Genomic DNA, 15,932 nt, shown 5'->3' with positions numbered 1-15,932 from the left:
GAATATTCAAACCCTTGCAAAAATGGTAAAATCCCAGCATTTTTGTGATATGCAAATTAACCTGACTCCTATTACTACTATTAGCAAAGAGGGAATCAAGGCAGGAAGTTGATACAATCCCCAGAGCTTTATAGTGTGTCAACAGAAAGGATTTAAATTTCACTAAACTTATTTGTTTATTCCTCAATACTGAATTGTCTATAAAGCACTCCAAATTCCAATTTTCGTTCGCAGCAGCTCAGATTTAAGTCATGTGCTGATTTTTCATTCTTATTGCTAATTTGTTGGATCTTTTCCTCCTGTTTCTGAGCGTGCGTTGTGTGTATTGTGGCCCTATTAGACAAAACCAACATTAAACTGGCAGTCCCTGCCAAGATTTTCATTAATAATTAAGGCCACTGGGTACAATCCATAGTGAAAGTTCTGCAGAAGCACCACTAAATTGATTGAAAGTTGCATAGCCAAACTTTCCAGTAGCCTTTACACAATGATGGATGGAATTTAATTTAAAGGAAGCTTTTGATGCAGCTATGTGTGGCGTAGACTACCAAATGTACACCAAGGTTTGCTGTGATCTATGTATTACTTCAGATCGGCATGATTTTCTCAGATCGTTTTGCCAGAATTATCACCCTCCTGATCCAGAATGGTGTATGCATCATAGTGTACCGCACTAGCCTGGATAGCAGGTGCGGACTGTTCCCCACTGCTGAGCAGTGTGTAACAAGAAGGCGGGTGTTTGCATAGACCAGCTGCTACCAGTAAGTGATAAGAGGGCAGGGTGTGTGTGATGCATTATACTGTCTTCTGTTAGTGTTTCTACTTTTACTTTGTGTTTCTTACATATTGGGTTTCCCCTGCTTAGATCTTGCCTTCCTGCCACTGTCTTTTGCTTCTTACCACATCTGCTCTTTATTTCCATTTATATTTTCTTGCAGTCTACTCTCATGTGAACTCTTCTCTGCTTCTTCAGGACCTCATGCATACCACTCCTATTTAAGGTCTTCCTGGCACTGCATCTATAGTTAGTGCTGTATTTTGATAGATTTTTTTTTTTTTGTACCCGTGGAACGTGATTGGAAGTACGTCTTTTATTTGGGGTGACCACAGAAGTTTTGTAGATGAGCCTGTAAATATGTCCAGAATAAATGCTCAAAAACCAGTTGGAAAGTTCACTGAGCTCTTCAAAAGAAGAGCAATAAATCAAAGGTAGTTCTAAGCAAGTACATTGGGTTTCTAAGATCATACTAGAAAATATTCTTCCTTACTGAAACCACTTGATGAATGAGTTAACAAGTAGCAGTTATAAGCTGTAGTTTAAGTGAACCCTTTTATAAACTTCATTTGTTTTACTTCCATTAACCTCAATGGTTCTATTCTAGGATATGATTGAAGTCTGAGTCTAACTTTATATTGATGAGAAAAGAAAATCTGAGAATGATACATATGTGAACAATTCTTCATACATTCTTATTAAATAGGTAGAGAAATTACCAATATGCACTAATAAGCCTTCATAGAAGTTAAGTCTGTATTTTCAATGTAGTACTCACTGGCTATGCTATACATCAGTTCCCATCATCCCCAGACTTGGACTTTTCATTGCCATAGTCTATCAAAGCTAGAAGGTCCAAGACAGGAAAAGGCAGGGTTATTTAAATAAATTGAAGAAAAATGGAAAAGGTACATGGAAACTGGTAACACTAAAAGGAATTTGTAAGCACATGAAATTAATGCAAGATGTTAACTTATTATTATTCCCTTATTAATGTTCTATTATACATGGATAGTTTTTAATCCTCTGTAGCTATTTCTTGTCTTCCTTATTGTGAAAATTAGCATCTTTCAGAATTTTAAGATTTATTTTTTTGTGTGTGGGGGGGATCTACTTAATTATCCTTTCTGCTATAGACCTGTAATGAGGTACAGAGTCACAGGTGAGATGGGCGGTGTAGAAATTTAATAAATTAAAATAAATAAATTAGAAAGTGGAATAAATATATTTGCTGCCATTTTCAAAAAAAATCCTTGATCTATCCACGTCCATGTTTCTCAACCCAGGCAACTTTAAAATGTGTGGACTTCAACTCTCAGAATTCTGGGATCTGAAATCCACACATTTTAAAGCTATTAAGGTTGAGAAACACTGATCTATGTATTAAAAGCCTGTTTAATAGGCTTTGGATTGGATTCAGCGGTGGGATTCACTTATCCTCCCTACCAGTTTGCAAATGTGAGCACGCGCTCACACGCACCTCATCTGCGCATGCACATGTCCTTCTGCGCATGCGCAGTAGGCTCGCATTACATCCGGGCGGGTGGGCAGAGCTTCCCGCAGTCACCGCTACCGGTTCGCCTGATCCGGAGAGAACCGGCTGAATCTCACCACTGATTGGATTGGATTTAGAGCACATAGGGTTTGCGCAATTTGCTCCTGGATGCAATTCTTTAAACTGCGGAATGCTTCCCTGTTGCACCTCAGAATGCAGTAGCTTTAAAAAAACTGCTGACACGGGCTACATGGGAAACTTACGTGTTCTGACAAAACGTTTTGACTGTTACTGAATCTGAAGTCCTGTTCGGTTTTAATGACTATACCATTTCTCTTAATGCTTTTCAAAAATCATAAAATGCTTCCAGAAGCTAACATCCAAGATAAACAAAAGGGGGGGGAAATCCCACAAATATCAGGAGTTAGTGGCCCAGAACTGCCAACTTAAGGAAGTGGGTTTTTAAAAAAAACAAAAACAAAACAGAATGAGAACATTAGCATTGGGATCTTTATGAGAGCTTCTGTGCTGGCAGGCACCAACAAGAATGAAGTAGTGGTATAAGAGAATGGTAAAGCAAAGCTTGCTTTTAAAATTTAAACGCTAGAGTTTTGCTGCTTCAAATCAAATATTTACCTGTATGAAAGGTTCCATACTAAAGGTTCCAACAAAGAGGTTACTTTACTAATTGCAAATGTCTGAAACACCCTGAAGTGATAAATGAAGAAGCTAGATTGGAGGAGGGCTTCTTATTTGTAAATGAAATCTTAGGTTTGTCAATCCTGCCTATTTTCTTTACTGTTCATACTACTGTAGCCGGGTTGTCTTCAGCAGAGATTGAAGGACAAAGAGGGCTTGTTCAGTGTAGGCCGGTCTTGAATCTTAAAACTAGACATGTCCAGTCAACCACGAAGGTTGCTGGGCACTGCCCCTTTCTCAGTCTACAAAAGGTAAAATGAGCTATTTTTCTTAGCTGTCATGTTTCATGTATAGTAACTAGCATTCACAGATCTTAACTTTGTGAGTGAATGTGTGACAGAGAGAGAGAGATGCTGCTGCTCAGTTCATTAATGCATACAAAACTACTATCTCTTGAATAATCCAGCAAAATATAAAACATATTGTCGTATATCAGGACAGAATTATTTTGCCATCCTGAAGGATCTACTCTGGAGCCTCAGTGGGGCATCTTCATAAACTGAAGACACAGAACAGGGTTCATCACCCTTATTATAATTTGTTAAACATGTATATCACCTGATTCTCAATGATTTTGGGCAGCTCACCACAATCAAACACAATGCAATAGAGTCTATAAAAGATGGCAAGGGTCATAGACCAGATGGAATGAATTAAAGGGTCTTAACTCTCCTTCACCAAAATCTTCTTCCAATACTCTTTCTTCCTATTTTCAGCACAATGCTGTGAGGTGAGTTAAGGCTGAGGGAGAGTGACTGGGCCAAAAGTCACCCAACTAACTTGTGGGATTTGAACTCCTAATCTCCTAGTTTCTAGTCTGGTGGTTTAATCACTAGACCAAACTCTCTCCCTTTTTAATCTTCTAAATGTTGTAGGCAAAATGTATCATTTTATCATCTAAATGTAAAAGTGGTGGAAGCTACTATGTTATGTGAACATTCTGTTTCTTGGCATTTAAATGAATCTATAGGACTAGAGAGCGCTGTAAAAGCAATTGGGATTTCTCCAAAGCACTTGTCCTTCCCAAGTATTATATAAGCCATATGCCAGGAGGTATGGCTAAGCTGTAATGAACCAACTGAGTGGGATGCCTTTGTTTGCTGGAAGTTAATATTTTAATGGGGTTGCTTAGCAAGTAACTCTTGGGCTCTTAAGATTGTGTTTGGCGTGCCATGCAAGATGGCTGGCAATTTATTTGAAAGAGTCTTCTGCTATTTCTGGAATGTGTCACACTCTGTGTTAAAAACAGACGTTAACAGCTTTTGAAGGAATCCTTCCGAGGAATCTGTCGGAGTCATTCAAGAGATGGTTTCAGCTGTGAGTTTTCTTAATAGAGTTGAACTCTTGCATTCCCCACCTGCACAGTTGAGGTAACTTGTATTTACATTGTGACTTCCTATCCTCACTTGGCAGAAGATTCCTCCAGTCTTAATTCAGAGACAAAGTCGAGAGAGTAGCTGTCAAAGGAAACGAAAGCTCCTCTCTGGCCCTCCTTTTGCAAGGCTGCAACGGATGAAGAACAAATTAACCAACCCAAATCATACTGAGGATGACAATTATAGGTTAATTAGTTTTCCTTCCTGCCTTTGTTGAAGAGGTAAGGCAGAATATATAGCGTTCTCTCCTCTTATGGTTTCCCCCCCCACAACGATCCTTTGAGGTGAATTGGGGTGAAAGGCTTATTTAGCCCAAAGTTTCACAGAAAGTTTTTGTGGTTGAGGATTGAATCCAGGTCTCTCCAATACCAGCCTACCAGCAGTCTGGTTGGAAAACGTGAGGGAGATGAATACTTGCGTATCCGCAAGCAAATGAGTTGCCTTTCTCCACAGTACTGTCCCATTTGTTAGTTCAACACAGCAAAGAATAGCCTGATGACAGAATTAAAAACTGCATTTCCATGAACAGTGCCTCTGTTCTAGGCTTTGGAGTGTGTGGGGGGTGGGGTTTAAAGAAAGCAGAAAATGGAAACGGGCATTATTATTATTTTTTGCAGGCTCTTCAGGAATGACTTGACATCCTGAACTGAAGAGAGAGAAACTGTGACCTGCTGCGTGTAGTTAAAGAGAGCATTAATTGCATGCTGTCCTAGTGATTGTTGCATGGACTGATAGATGCTGTACATTTAGTCTAACAAGTTCTGGTACAATTGTAAAACAGAAACTCAAGGGGATTTATTTATTTATTTATTTTGTACTGACAGCCAGCTCTAGTGTTCTTCATTCTCTTAATTCATACCCTCTCTAGTTGGTAGTTTTAATTAGCTCCTGCTCTCATTTCATGTGGGAATGGCAGTAGATTTCACTACAAAGAAATCTAGGAAGACTAGGTGGTATAAACTGCAGTCCCATTAAACTAGGCGTGGAAGTAAGTTTCATCCTAGTAATTGGCGTTCAAATGTGTTATGATGACTCCTCCTTTTATATGGGGGGTGGCTAACGTTTTCATGAATGCTTTATGAGCATATATATTAAAGGGATGTAGGTTAATAGATATATACATTAGCAATGGTAAGTGCAATATTTTAATATATGCATTATTATTATTTTAAAAAATCAGATCCATTTTTTTAATTTTTAACCTCTCTTAACACCGGGCTTCGTATGCAGCTTTCCCAGTGGGAATAACTTTCAACTACAAATTAACTGGGATTACTGCCTCATTTTTAATACACATTTCCTTGATGACATTTTGTATACATATTTCTGTTTTTTTTTTTTTTTTTAAAAAAAAAGACTTCTCTATTTTGAATGCAACCTTTCCAAAACGTGAACTTTTTCAGACATATCATACTCAAACTTTGGGGTATTTGGATTTAAGGAAGATGAATGCTTAGCAGATGCTGTTTAGTGTCATCTGTGCCACCAAAGACTTCATTACAACATCTCTTAAAAATCTGGGGCATGTTTAGTTTATATCTCACATCTCTACTCCACATAGAATTTGACTAAAAAGAGCCGAATTCCGTTGCCCCACTAAGATAAATCAAATTTATTATAACACACACTTTTGTGTGGCTACTCCTTAAAATGATTTTCATTGTTACTGGGATATGCAGAGAATTGGAAAAGAGAGGAGAAAAATCATATGAAAAATTGCAAAACGATTTGAGTTTGTTTTTGGGAAACATGACTGGAACATATAAGGACGCATTTCTGTCCTGAATTAGAGTTTATTCTTATAAAAACAGGGTGGGGGGGAAATAGTAGGAAAAATAAGGGATTCCTTCTAAAAACATCATCTTAAAACACTAAAATCTAGAATTCTTCAGACACAAAGTTCTTGGAATCTACATTAATTGCCCCTGAAAATCATGTTGAAATTGTTTCATTAAAATTGGGAGGTGTCAGTAACCAATTAGTGTTTATTTAAATAAAGGTGCTTTCACTTTCTCTTTTTTCCTATCCAGATTTTTTCTCCAGGTCTTTAATGTGGGATGGGGGGGACTTTTTTAAAAAATACTTTATCTAGATTTGATACCTATTAATATTAATCTGTTTTCTCTGTTTGGTTCATAAACAATTAGTCATACACTGAAAGAGAGAAAGAGATTCTCCTATTGGGCTATATATCTTGTATTTTAGATCAGCTCCATGAAGTGTGGGTGAAATTTAATTTCATTGCTTAACTCCCTGGAGCCAGGATGTTGTTAAACCACCTTTCAAATTTGAATCACGGCACTTTTATGGCTTTTTAAAAATGAGTTTCATTTGGAGATAAAGGTCTTCAGGAAGTGACTAAGTTAACTGAGTTCATACAGAATTCTCTCCTATACCATTCATCTTCCAAGTCAGCAGTTACTTGAATAATTCAGATTTTGAAAAAGTTACAGTGCAGTTAGATAGAATCTCTTTAATAAACAACTTTAATCTCACGGTGCTCTCTTATTTTAAGGAAATGTCTTCTTACCTCACCAATAATTTGAGAAAACTATTACAGAGCATCTAACAAAGTCTTATGCTGACATAATTATCTTCCACAATTTGTTGCTCCATAGGCAGAAACGCAGTGGTCTTAAACATAGAATTGTTGAATTTTAGGATTTTTTTCTGCCCTTGAATGTCAGGATTGTTTTTCCTGGTATTTCAAAAAGACAAATCTCCATTGCAGCCTCATTATAGCTTCAACAGTCCCGTAGTAAGTGCAAGCGTTAATGAAGATACAGTAATATGTGAAATATTTGTGTAAACAGCTATGGACCTGAGTCTTTCAAAAAAAGATACTGAAAAAGAAATCTTGAGATCATATTCATGTCACCAGCAAATTCAATTCTTGAAGCCTATAAATCTTGAGTTCCAATTTTCATAATTAAATGAGTGACATAAACTCCTCCTGAGCCGATGAATCTGTTTCATTCACATAATACAAATTGTTTGCTACTGCGATACTTTTTAGAGCAGTGATGATCTGTGGCTAGAGATGACAATTTTCGCAGCTCTCTCCAGCTGCCCCCCAGCTCCCAAGGTTGAATTATTGAAAATTGTTGGAAAATTGCCTGGTTTGGGTGATGCCGTTTATTGATTTGGGTCTTTAAAAAATATTCAAAAGCTTGTAACCCCATCCACTCACAAATCCATTACCTCTAGAGAATTGTGACCCAGCCTAGGTCCTCCAAATATTTTTTTTAAAAAAAGTTTCCTTTAGAGAAAAGTTTAGTTAACTTCTGGCTTAGGTGATGCAAACCAAAGTGAAAAAGGTATCTGTTGGATAGTGTTTCTCAATGTTGGCCATTTCCAGATATATATGGACTTCAACTCCTAGAAATCCACAGGTTGCATAATCGTTGCTGAGAATTCTGGGAGTTGAGGTCCACTTACTTTAAATTTGCCAACGTTGGGAAAAACTTGGTAAGATGGTCAAATAATTTAACATAGTCACCATGGTGTGAATGAAAGTCTGCCAGTTTTTTACATGTGTTGCTGATTAAAAAAACATCATTGTAGCCACCATCTTTTGCTCATATCCTGAAGACATCTGTGCTTGGGAGGACTGGAGTAGCTTAACATGCTTCATACTTGCCTGTGCACTTCTGAAGACTGAAAAAGAATAAATTCTTCATACCAGAAAAAAACATCCACATCAGTTTCATTTCCACAATGGAGAAAGTGTGTGTAGAAGCAAGAAACAGAGTTACAGGGGAAAGAAAATCAAAATTCTGTTCTTTCACTATTTGTAAAGAAAAGGGCATATTCTAAATGCAGCTCTTCTCACTGGATAAGGAGAGCTATACTTCTTGAACAGATTTTGCATAAATATATATTCTGAAAGGCATGATCATAACTCACAGAAGAACTAGCAGAAAAGAGAAAGGAAAAACACGAATCAACATAAAGTACAGCAACATGCATAGCTAGAGTGCTTCAATGACCAAGCAAGACACAGATGACTTCATCAGGTTTTGTGTCAACATTTTTGGCTGCAGATGCTCTTGAAATTCTCCAATTTCAGAGAAGAAGAGGGGGGGAGATTGAGATTGAAATTTAAAAGGACCATTCTGGGTTTCTTCATTGATGGCTTTGCATGGCTATTTCAGATCATAATAGGAACAGCAGCGCAGACAAACGGGTCACACAACACTTACTTGAAGGCTTGGTATCCAATGTTCTTCTCCAGTTCAGAATTTAATCTGCACCATTAACAAAATACCATTTTGTATTGCAAGCAACTTGGGTAGCCTGTTAATTTATATCTAGTTTCCTCAAATTAAACAGGCACATCCTACCTAACATCTGAGTGCAGACCAGATTGGCCATGTGTTCTCATCTGCTGAGTGATGGAAGCCAGCTGACAGCAGATATTGAAATATTTTCAGTGTTCTAGATCTAGAAATACAGTACATGAAGGTGATGGAGAACCTGATCCTACAGAGATGTCCGTTCTGAGGATGGACTCATTCATATAAATCCTTAATAGCAACAGCAGGTAAAACATTAAATGAATTAATGCATAAATAAGCACAATTCTGTCCTTTGCTTTAAAGTCATCTGGCCATTATTATGCTTTCTCCCTCTCCCACTGCTTCTCCTTCTCCTTCTCCTATCATAACTGTCATTCCCCCTTAGTTCAGAAAATTATACAGCCTGTAACTGGCAAAAAAGTGCAATGGCTAAAATGCTAAAATTCAGCAAAACAAAACCTGTTTCCAGGTCACCCTTTCAAGGACTGCATTTATTATCAAGGGTGACATCCTGCTGTTCCTAGGGCATTTTGCCCTTGAGTCACTGATGAAGGATTGAATGCAAGTCAAACAGAAATGTCAGCAGGAGAGCAGAGTAAAAGAGGTGCTTAGCCTGGCAAAGATTAAATTAGAATACCTGCCTTTCATCAACGTATGGATTTGGTTTGGCAAATTAACATTTCATAGCTCATTATGTGTCCCTGGGTGTAAAGCTGTTTGAAGGAAGCAAATTCAGTGAAGCCAGAATAAAATATGTAGGGAGGGAGGGAGGGACGGGGGGGGGGGGGACAGAGGGAGGGAGGGAGGGAGGGAGGGAAGAAATAATAATAAAGATAATTATCATGGATTACTATGCTGAAAAAACTGGAGTAAATCTTCAGTGTTTGTGCAGTGGTGAAAATAATGGCGAGAAAAGAAAACTTAAGAACCTATATCAAAACTGAGTTGAAGGACAGACAATTTGATCCAGTATTTAAATAAACAATTAATAAAATTAAGTAATATAATTAATAAATTGCTAGAAAATGGAAATACTCCATTGTGTTGGAGAATTCAGATTTTCCTTGCCTAAAGTGCAAATGGATTTTATGTCGCAAAATAGGGGGAGGGAAGCACCTTTGGTCTGAGACCTGGGTGAGATGCCATCAAATTCTAAATAAATGGATACGCTCATGTGTTTAAGACAGGGGCATAAAGCAGGGGTGAAATGCTCCCGGTTCAGACCGGATCTCCCAATCCGGTAGCGATGGCGGCGGTGGTTTGGAGAAATGGTAGCAAAAATCTTTGCACCTCCCCCACCACCATGCCCAGCTGAGCCGCACGATCATCAGAGGATTTTTTTTTTTTACTTTTAAAAGCATTTTTTCTACAACCTCTTCCGACGAAAAAATGCTTTTAAAAGTAAAAAAAAAAAAAAGGTTCTGATGATCACGCGGCTCAGCTGGGATCGTCAGAGGCTTTTCAAAGCATTTTTTTCTGCAACCTCTTGGCCGAAGAGGTGGTAAAAAAAAATGCTTTGAAAAGTCTCTGACGATCCCAGCTGAGTTGCCTGATCGGCAGAGACTTTTCAAAGCATTAGAAAAAATGCTTTGAAAAGTTTAAAAAAAAAAAAGTTGGGCACGCCCACCCAGTCCCATTACCACCACCCCCACCAAGCCAAGCCCACAGAACCGGTAGTAACAAATTTTACATTTCACCCCTGGCATAAAGTAAACCATGGAAGTGATTTATTAGCCCCAACCTTGTTTTACATATAAATTTATTTCATTTTTTTTAAAAAAAAAAAACGTAATCAATAATTTCACCCTCTGCAGCCTTTCAATTCAAGGACCAACAAGGACGGGACTGGAAAAAGCTGTCCCTGAGATCAGACAAATTGGGCTTGATCTCAAATTATAAGCAAACAAAGCTGAAGTTCCAAATTAGGCTTTAGGGGAATTATACTGTATCTTCTGTGTTATTCCAAACTATCATTTTATCATACTTTCTTCCTTATGAAGCAGAAAAGTGTTCAGTGTGCTACCTTCAAATTGGATCGAAGGGCAGTTCAATAATACTGCCATGGTAATTCATTACTCCATATCCCAAAATGAAGCCCTTGCAACAATAGCTATTGTCCTGTTGCACTAATCACTATATCTGGACTAATTATTGACAGTACATTAGCTCAAGTCTGATAGAATAGAATAGAATAGAATAGAATAGAATAGAATAGAATAGAATAGAATAGAATAGAATAGAATAGAATAGAATAGAATAGCACAGCACAGCACAGCACAGCACAGCACAGCACAGCACAGCACAGCACAGCACAGCACAGCACAGCACAGAACAGAATAGAATAGAATTCTTTATTGGCCAAGTGTGATTGGACACACAAGGAATTTGTCTTGGTGCATATGCTCTCAGTGTACATAAAAGAAAAGATACATTCATCAAGAATCATAAGGTACAACACTTAATGATAGTCATAGGGTATAAATAAGCAATCAAATCATATTAGGAAGCAGTCAATAAAAATCGTAAGGATACAAGCAACAAGGTTACAGTAATACAGTCATAAGTGGGAGGAGATTATATATTATAGAATACTACTACTGCAAATTTCATCAGAAACTTTACAAAAGTTGACCGTTCTACTCCTGTCAGCCCTTTGAGGTAGTTCAGACAGGAAACTAGAAACACAAGTTATTGCCTTTATTGTAAATGAACAATAATAGAATCTTGCAAGTCTGAAAGGATTTTCCCCCACCCGCTTACTTTTACTTTCCAGAAAACTAGGGAGGGTCCCTTCTGCGATGCTTTCTCCAGCTCGATTTCTACTGTGGGCTGAAATATCTTTTTTCAAGCAGTGGCTCTTCATCCTGTCTCCCAAGGTTATTCTCTCAGCCCATTACATTTCCATTGCAATTGCCATCAATGATAATTAGATTTAAACTTAGCCAACAATTCAAGATGCTAGATACACCTTTAAAGTCCTATGGGACCTTGGGACCAGGTTATCTGTGAGACTGCCTCTCCCTATGTGTCTTCTCAGATTAGATAGGCTGGGCATGTTCCTAGTCCACTCCTGTAAATGTTGGGAGCTAGGAAGCCCATTTTCTTGGTGACAGCCCCAGCCCTACGAAACACTTTTTCCTCTGACATTTAGCAGGCTACCTGTGATGACCTGGGATGTGGCATAAAAGCAACACAGCCAGAGATCTAACTCCCCTTTAGTGCTCCAACTTTGCCCCCAAACGTCCCCATGTTTACTACAAGTCCTGGAGCAAAACTCTCACATGCACCTTAAACAGCTTCTCGTTGTCAGTAGTCTAGTAAATAAGGTTTGCAAAGCAGTAACCGAGAAAAGAAGTCCAGTTAGCAAAGTTAGCAAAACAGTAACTAGAGCCAGAAGTTCAGCGAAGCAGGCAAACTAGGCAAGCCCCTCAAGACAGCACAGTAATCTCCAGACGTCGGCAAGTGCACACAAGGCTCCACAGATTCGATGCTTGTTTTCAACAAATGCTCTTCCCACCGGCATCTCCTTGCATCTCAGTCCGCAGGTGTGCCTTGTGAAGGGGGTGGGGCACTCTCCTCCCTCGTAGCTGGTTCAGTCTGCGTTGTTCTCACCTTCTCTCTTCTCTTCATGCTCTAGGATCAGGAGGGGGTGGTCCTTGCTTATTGCCTGAGCTCTGTCTCTCATGTTCATCTTGCCCCTGTTCCTTCCCATCTACAAACTGTTCTAATCCTGAAATGCCTTGGCCTGACTGGCTCTGCCCTTCCCCAGTTTCCTCCAAAGCCAACAGAGCCGCCCCCTTGATCTGTCGGCTCCTGTTCCAGCTCATCTTCCACTGCAGATTCAGGCTCTGACAGGGGCATGACACTACCACTCTTTTAACCTTCCAAAAAGCACTTGAGATCTGGCTATCTCCCCCCCCAACAACTTTGGGATAAGGTGAGATGGATCAGAGGATCTTCTTGTGGGCTGCATTTGAAACTATAGCTATGGCGCTAAGCTTGGTTTTGCTTTGTTTGCTTGTGGTTTTAATATTTTGTATTGTACGTAGATATTGTTGTATTCTTTGGGTTGTGAGCTGCCCAGGGTTTGATGCAAAATGGAGGACTATATAAATGTTGTAAATAAACAAATGAATAAAATAAACTTGCCCCAGGCTAAACTGATTAACCACTAAAACGATAGTTTGCTTATGTCAGTTACAGACTTATTGCTTATTATTTCATGGTTTTCCTGTTTGTATGTCTGCTATGTCTTATTTTATTCATTGGGTTTTTAATTTATTCTATTTGCGTTGCATTTATGAAAATGGATCCCTGACCAAAAATGAATAAATGAAATGAAAGCCAAATAAATTATTTCAGGGAACATACAGTGGCTAAAACAAACATGTTCAATACTGCAACAAGCCTATGGAATCCAGTCTCTGAGTAGCTACAGAATGTTCTCTCTCTTATGCAAAAGAATAAAAACCAGCTCTCTATTCTTTCGCTTTGCCCCTTGAACGCTGAGGAAAATGACTTCTGTATTTTCATTTTAAAAGCTGAAGCCATAATTCTCTCCTCATCAGCATCAGTCATCATCCTATCAGTTCTTCATTTCCTCCACATCCTCTTGCCTTTTTCAAGCAGGGTAAAAAAAAAGAAAAAACGATGGCTTTTAATTACTCAGCGTGATGATAGAAGGCACTCCTCATTTTATTATACACTATGTGGGCAAAGTCTGACTTAGCCGATGTTATTGAATTGCAACTTCCAGTAACACTGTCTGAGAAAGTTGAGAGCTGTAATCCAATGCATTCAGATGACAGAATCACCCCCAATTTGTCTTTACTCATTAAAGCGCCCCCCCCCTTAAAGCTCACATTAGAGTTGAAAAATAGTGAGCAACAAACAGTTCTTTTCTTTTCCTTGCTTCAGTGACACAACATCCCTAACTCACCAGAGCTGGATGGAAGCATTTAAAATAGAGGGGACGGAGGTTTGCAACTTCCATTCACATAATTGGTAACATAAGAGGATACTGTGTGTATGCATATTGTACTACTCATCACACATTGTGTAGTTAAACTCAGAATTGAAATGGGCCAATAACAAAACAGCTCCATTTGGTGCACCAGACAATTTCCTAAATCAAGGCTCCTTCAGACAGTCACTCGTGTCTTGATTCCCTTACGGCTTGACTACTGCAATGTGCTCTACATGGGGCTTCCCTTAAAGGCCAGCCAGAACCTTCAACTGGTCTAGAATGCAATAGCATTGCCAGTGAGGGGCATACCTACCTCTACTTCACCATCTTCACTTTTTGCCAGTTTGTTTTCATGTTTGATTCAAGATGCTGGTTGTTACCTGTAAATGCCATCAGAGCATAGGGCCTAGTTACTTGAAGAATTGCCTGTCTCTCATTGTATCTTCCTGCCAATATGACAGGGTTCGATTAAACAATGCCATCTGTTAGGACCTAGAATCATGCCTTCTCTTCAACCGTGCTTTCCCTCTGGAATGAAGTTCCCTCAAGATCTGAATGGCACCAGCTCTACTGGTGTTTCAATTCAGCCATTCAAGGCATTGTTGCCAATAAGAAGAAAATAAAAATCAAATTGGTAATGAATAACAACAACAAAACTCCTTCCTTGAATTAGATGAACTAACTTCATCCTTTCCTATCATCTTGTGGGAAAGGAAAAACATGACAGGCAAAAGCAGCTTCAATGCAAATCATTCATACAGGCAGAGGGGTAGCTAGTAAAAAAAAACAATTCCTCCCCCCCCCCCAAAAAAAAAACCAGATTGTAGGGCTGGAGTTACCCTGGCCAATGGCATATTCTCAAGTAGACACAGAATGTGCACAATGCACAATTTACCAGGTGATAAAATTAGGAACAGGGTTTTTTTTTTTTTAACCTTGGGATCATTGTCATTTAATTAAGCTGGATCCCTCACCTGTATTACCAAATGTGATTCAGATGCCTTCATATGTATATATCGGCTGTTCCCAACAGATCGTTGATTTCAGGTGGATGACATGAAATCGTGGACTAATATAAACTGAATTTGTTCCATGGGTTTAAAAACATATGGAGGTTTTTTTTTCGAACTCTTATCAGTTCAACATGTTGGAAAAGGGGTAGCTGACCTCCACTGAAGGAGGTGATGTGGTGTATGGGCAGAAGCTCTTTTAAAGGTCTGAATAAAGCCAGGCAGCCCCTTGAATTGGCATTTAGAAGAGAAATGTGGCTTTGATGCAAAATGACATTTTGACTGAAGCTTTATCAAACTGAAATGCTTCTTCGACCCCTCTGAAAAACTCTGTAAGCTTTATTTATTTCTGAAGGCAAGCAAAGTTTTATGCTATAGAATTGTTAAGTGAGCGTTGCTGCCGCCGATATCAAAGACGATGTACCACACTCCATACAAAAGTAACAGAATGGTTTTAAGTAAACAAAACCAAGCAACGATCCTGGGTGGAAAAAAAAAAACTACTTCTGTGCAACAAAGCTATCAACTGCAAAACATGAATGGCCTGAGTGAAGAAGAATGCTTTTTTTGTAGTTAGCAAAATTGCCATTTTGAAAATGCACTTTCAAATGTAGGAAATTGTATAGTAAGAACCTACAACTGAAAAGATGCTGATTTAGCATCTTCTGGTATCACAAGGATTGCAAGCAGGCTCCTCCAAAACTACGAAAAAAACCAAACAGAATATGCCAAGGCAAAATTCTTACCAATTTCTTGGATCTAAGCCATTTACCGTAAATCTTATTATAAGTCAACAGTTAAAATATGAAATTGTCCCTGAAATGAATTGGAAGCCAGCACAGATTACGAGGAACAATTACAATATCAAACTTCCATGCAATACCATACCTGGCTAATGACATTTTATGACACCTTGTGGGAGGGTGGAGTGAGGGAGAGTTGAATTTTTGTGGTGTGGGTATTTGATGTTGTAAGCCACCAGGAATCACTCATTTTGGGCAGCAATAAAAAAAAATGTTTACTAAATACATTAAAAAAAGTCTACAAGCAGTCTTAGAAAAGAAAAAAGTTCCTATTTTCTACATGAGAACTTTGGCAGGAAATGGTAAAAGGTGAACCACAATCACAATTGAATTGGACTGAAGTCCACAATTAAAGATGGGGAAGAGAAATGTGGATTCATACAGGTAGTCCTTGATTTATGATAACTAGCTGAAATTACAATAAACCTCTCCAGATTATTTATGCTCCAGTTCTGAAGTTCCAATGGCCACCCAACTCCTGAGGTAACATGATCACATTTTGGGTGCTCA

The 15,932-nt window shown here is 38.6% G+C and overlaps 1 protein-coding gene across 1 annotated transcript in view; it reads left to right on the top strand.

The window, feature by feature from the left end:
* The window catches only part of ADGRL2 (adhesion G protein-coupled receptor L2), a 280,781-nt gene that overhangs the window by 225,626 nt on the left and 39,223 nt on the right, over positions 1-15,932 (top strand). The window lies entirely within an intron of this gene.

Source organism: Pituophis catenifer, unplaced genomic scaffold (genome assembly GCF_029215685.1).
Source record: "Pituophis catenifer annectens isolate HBS135680 unplaced genomic scaffold, rPitCat1.0.hap2 SCAF_3, whole genome shotgun sequence".
Taxonomy (NCBI): domain Eukaryota; kingdom Metazoa; phylum Chordata; class Lepidosauria; order Squamata; family Colubridae; genus Pituophis; species Pituophis catenifer.
The sequence above is the reverse complement of the archived record's forward strand: the minus strand, read 5'-3'. Positions and strand labels throughout refer to the sequence as shown.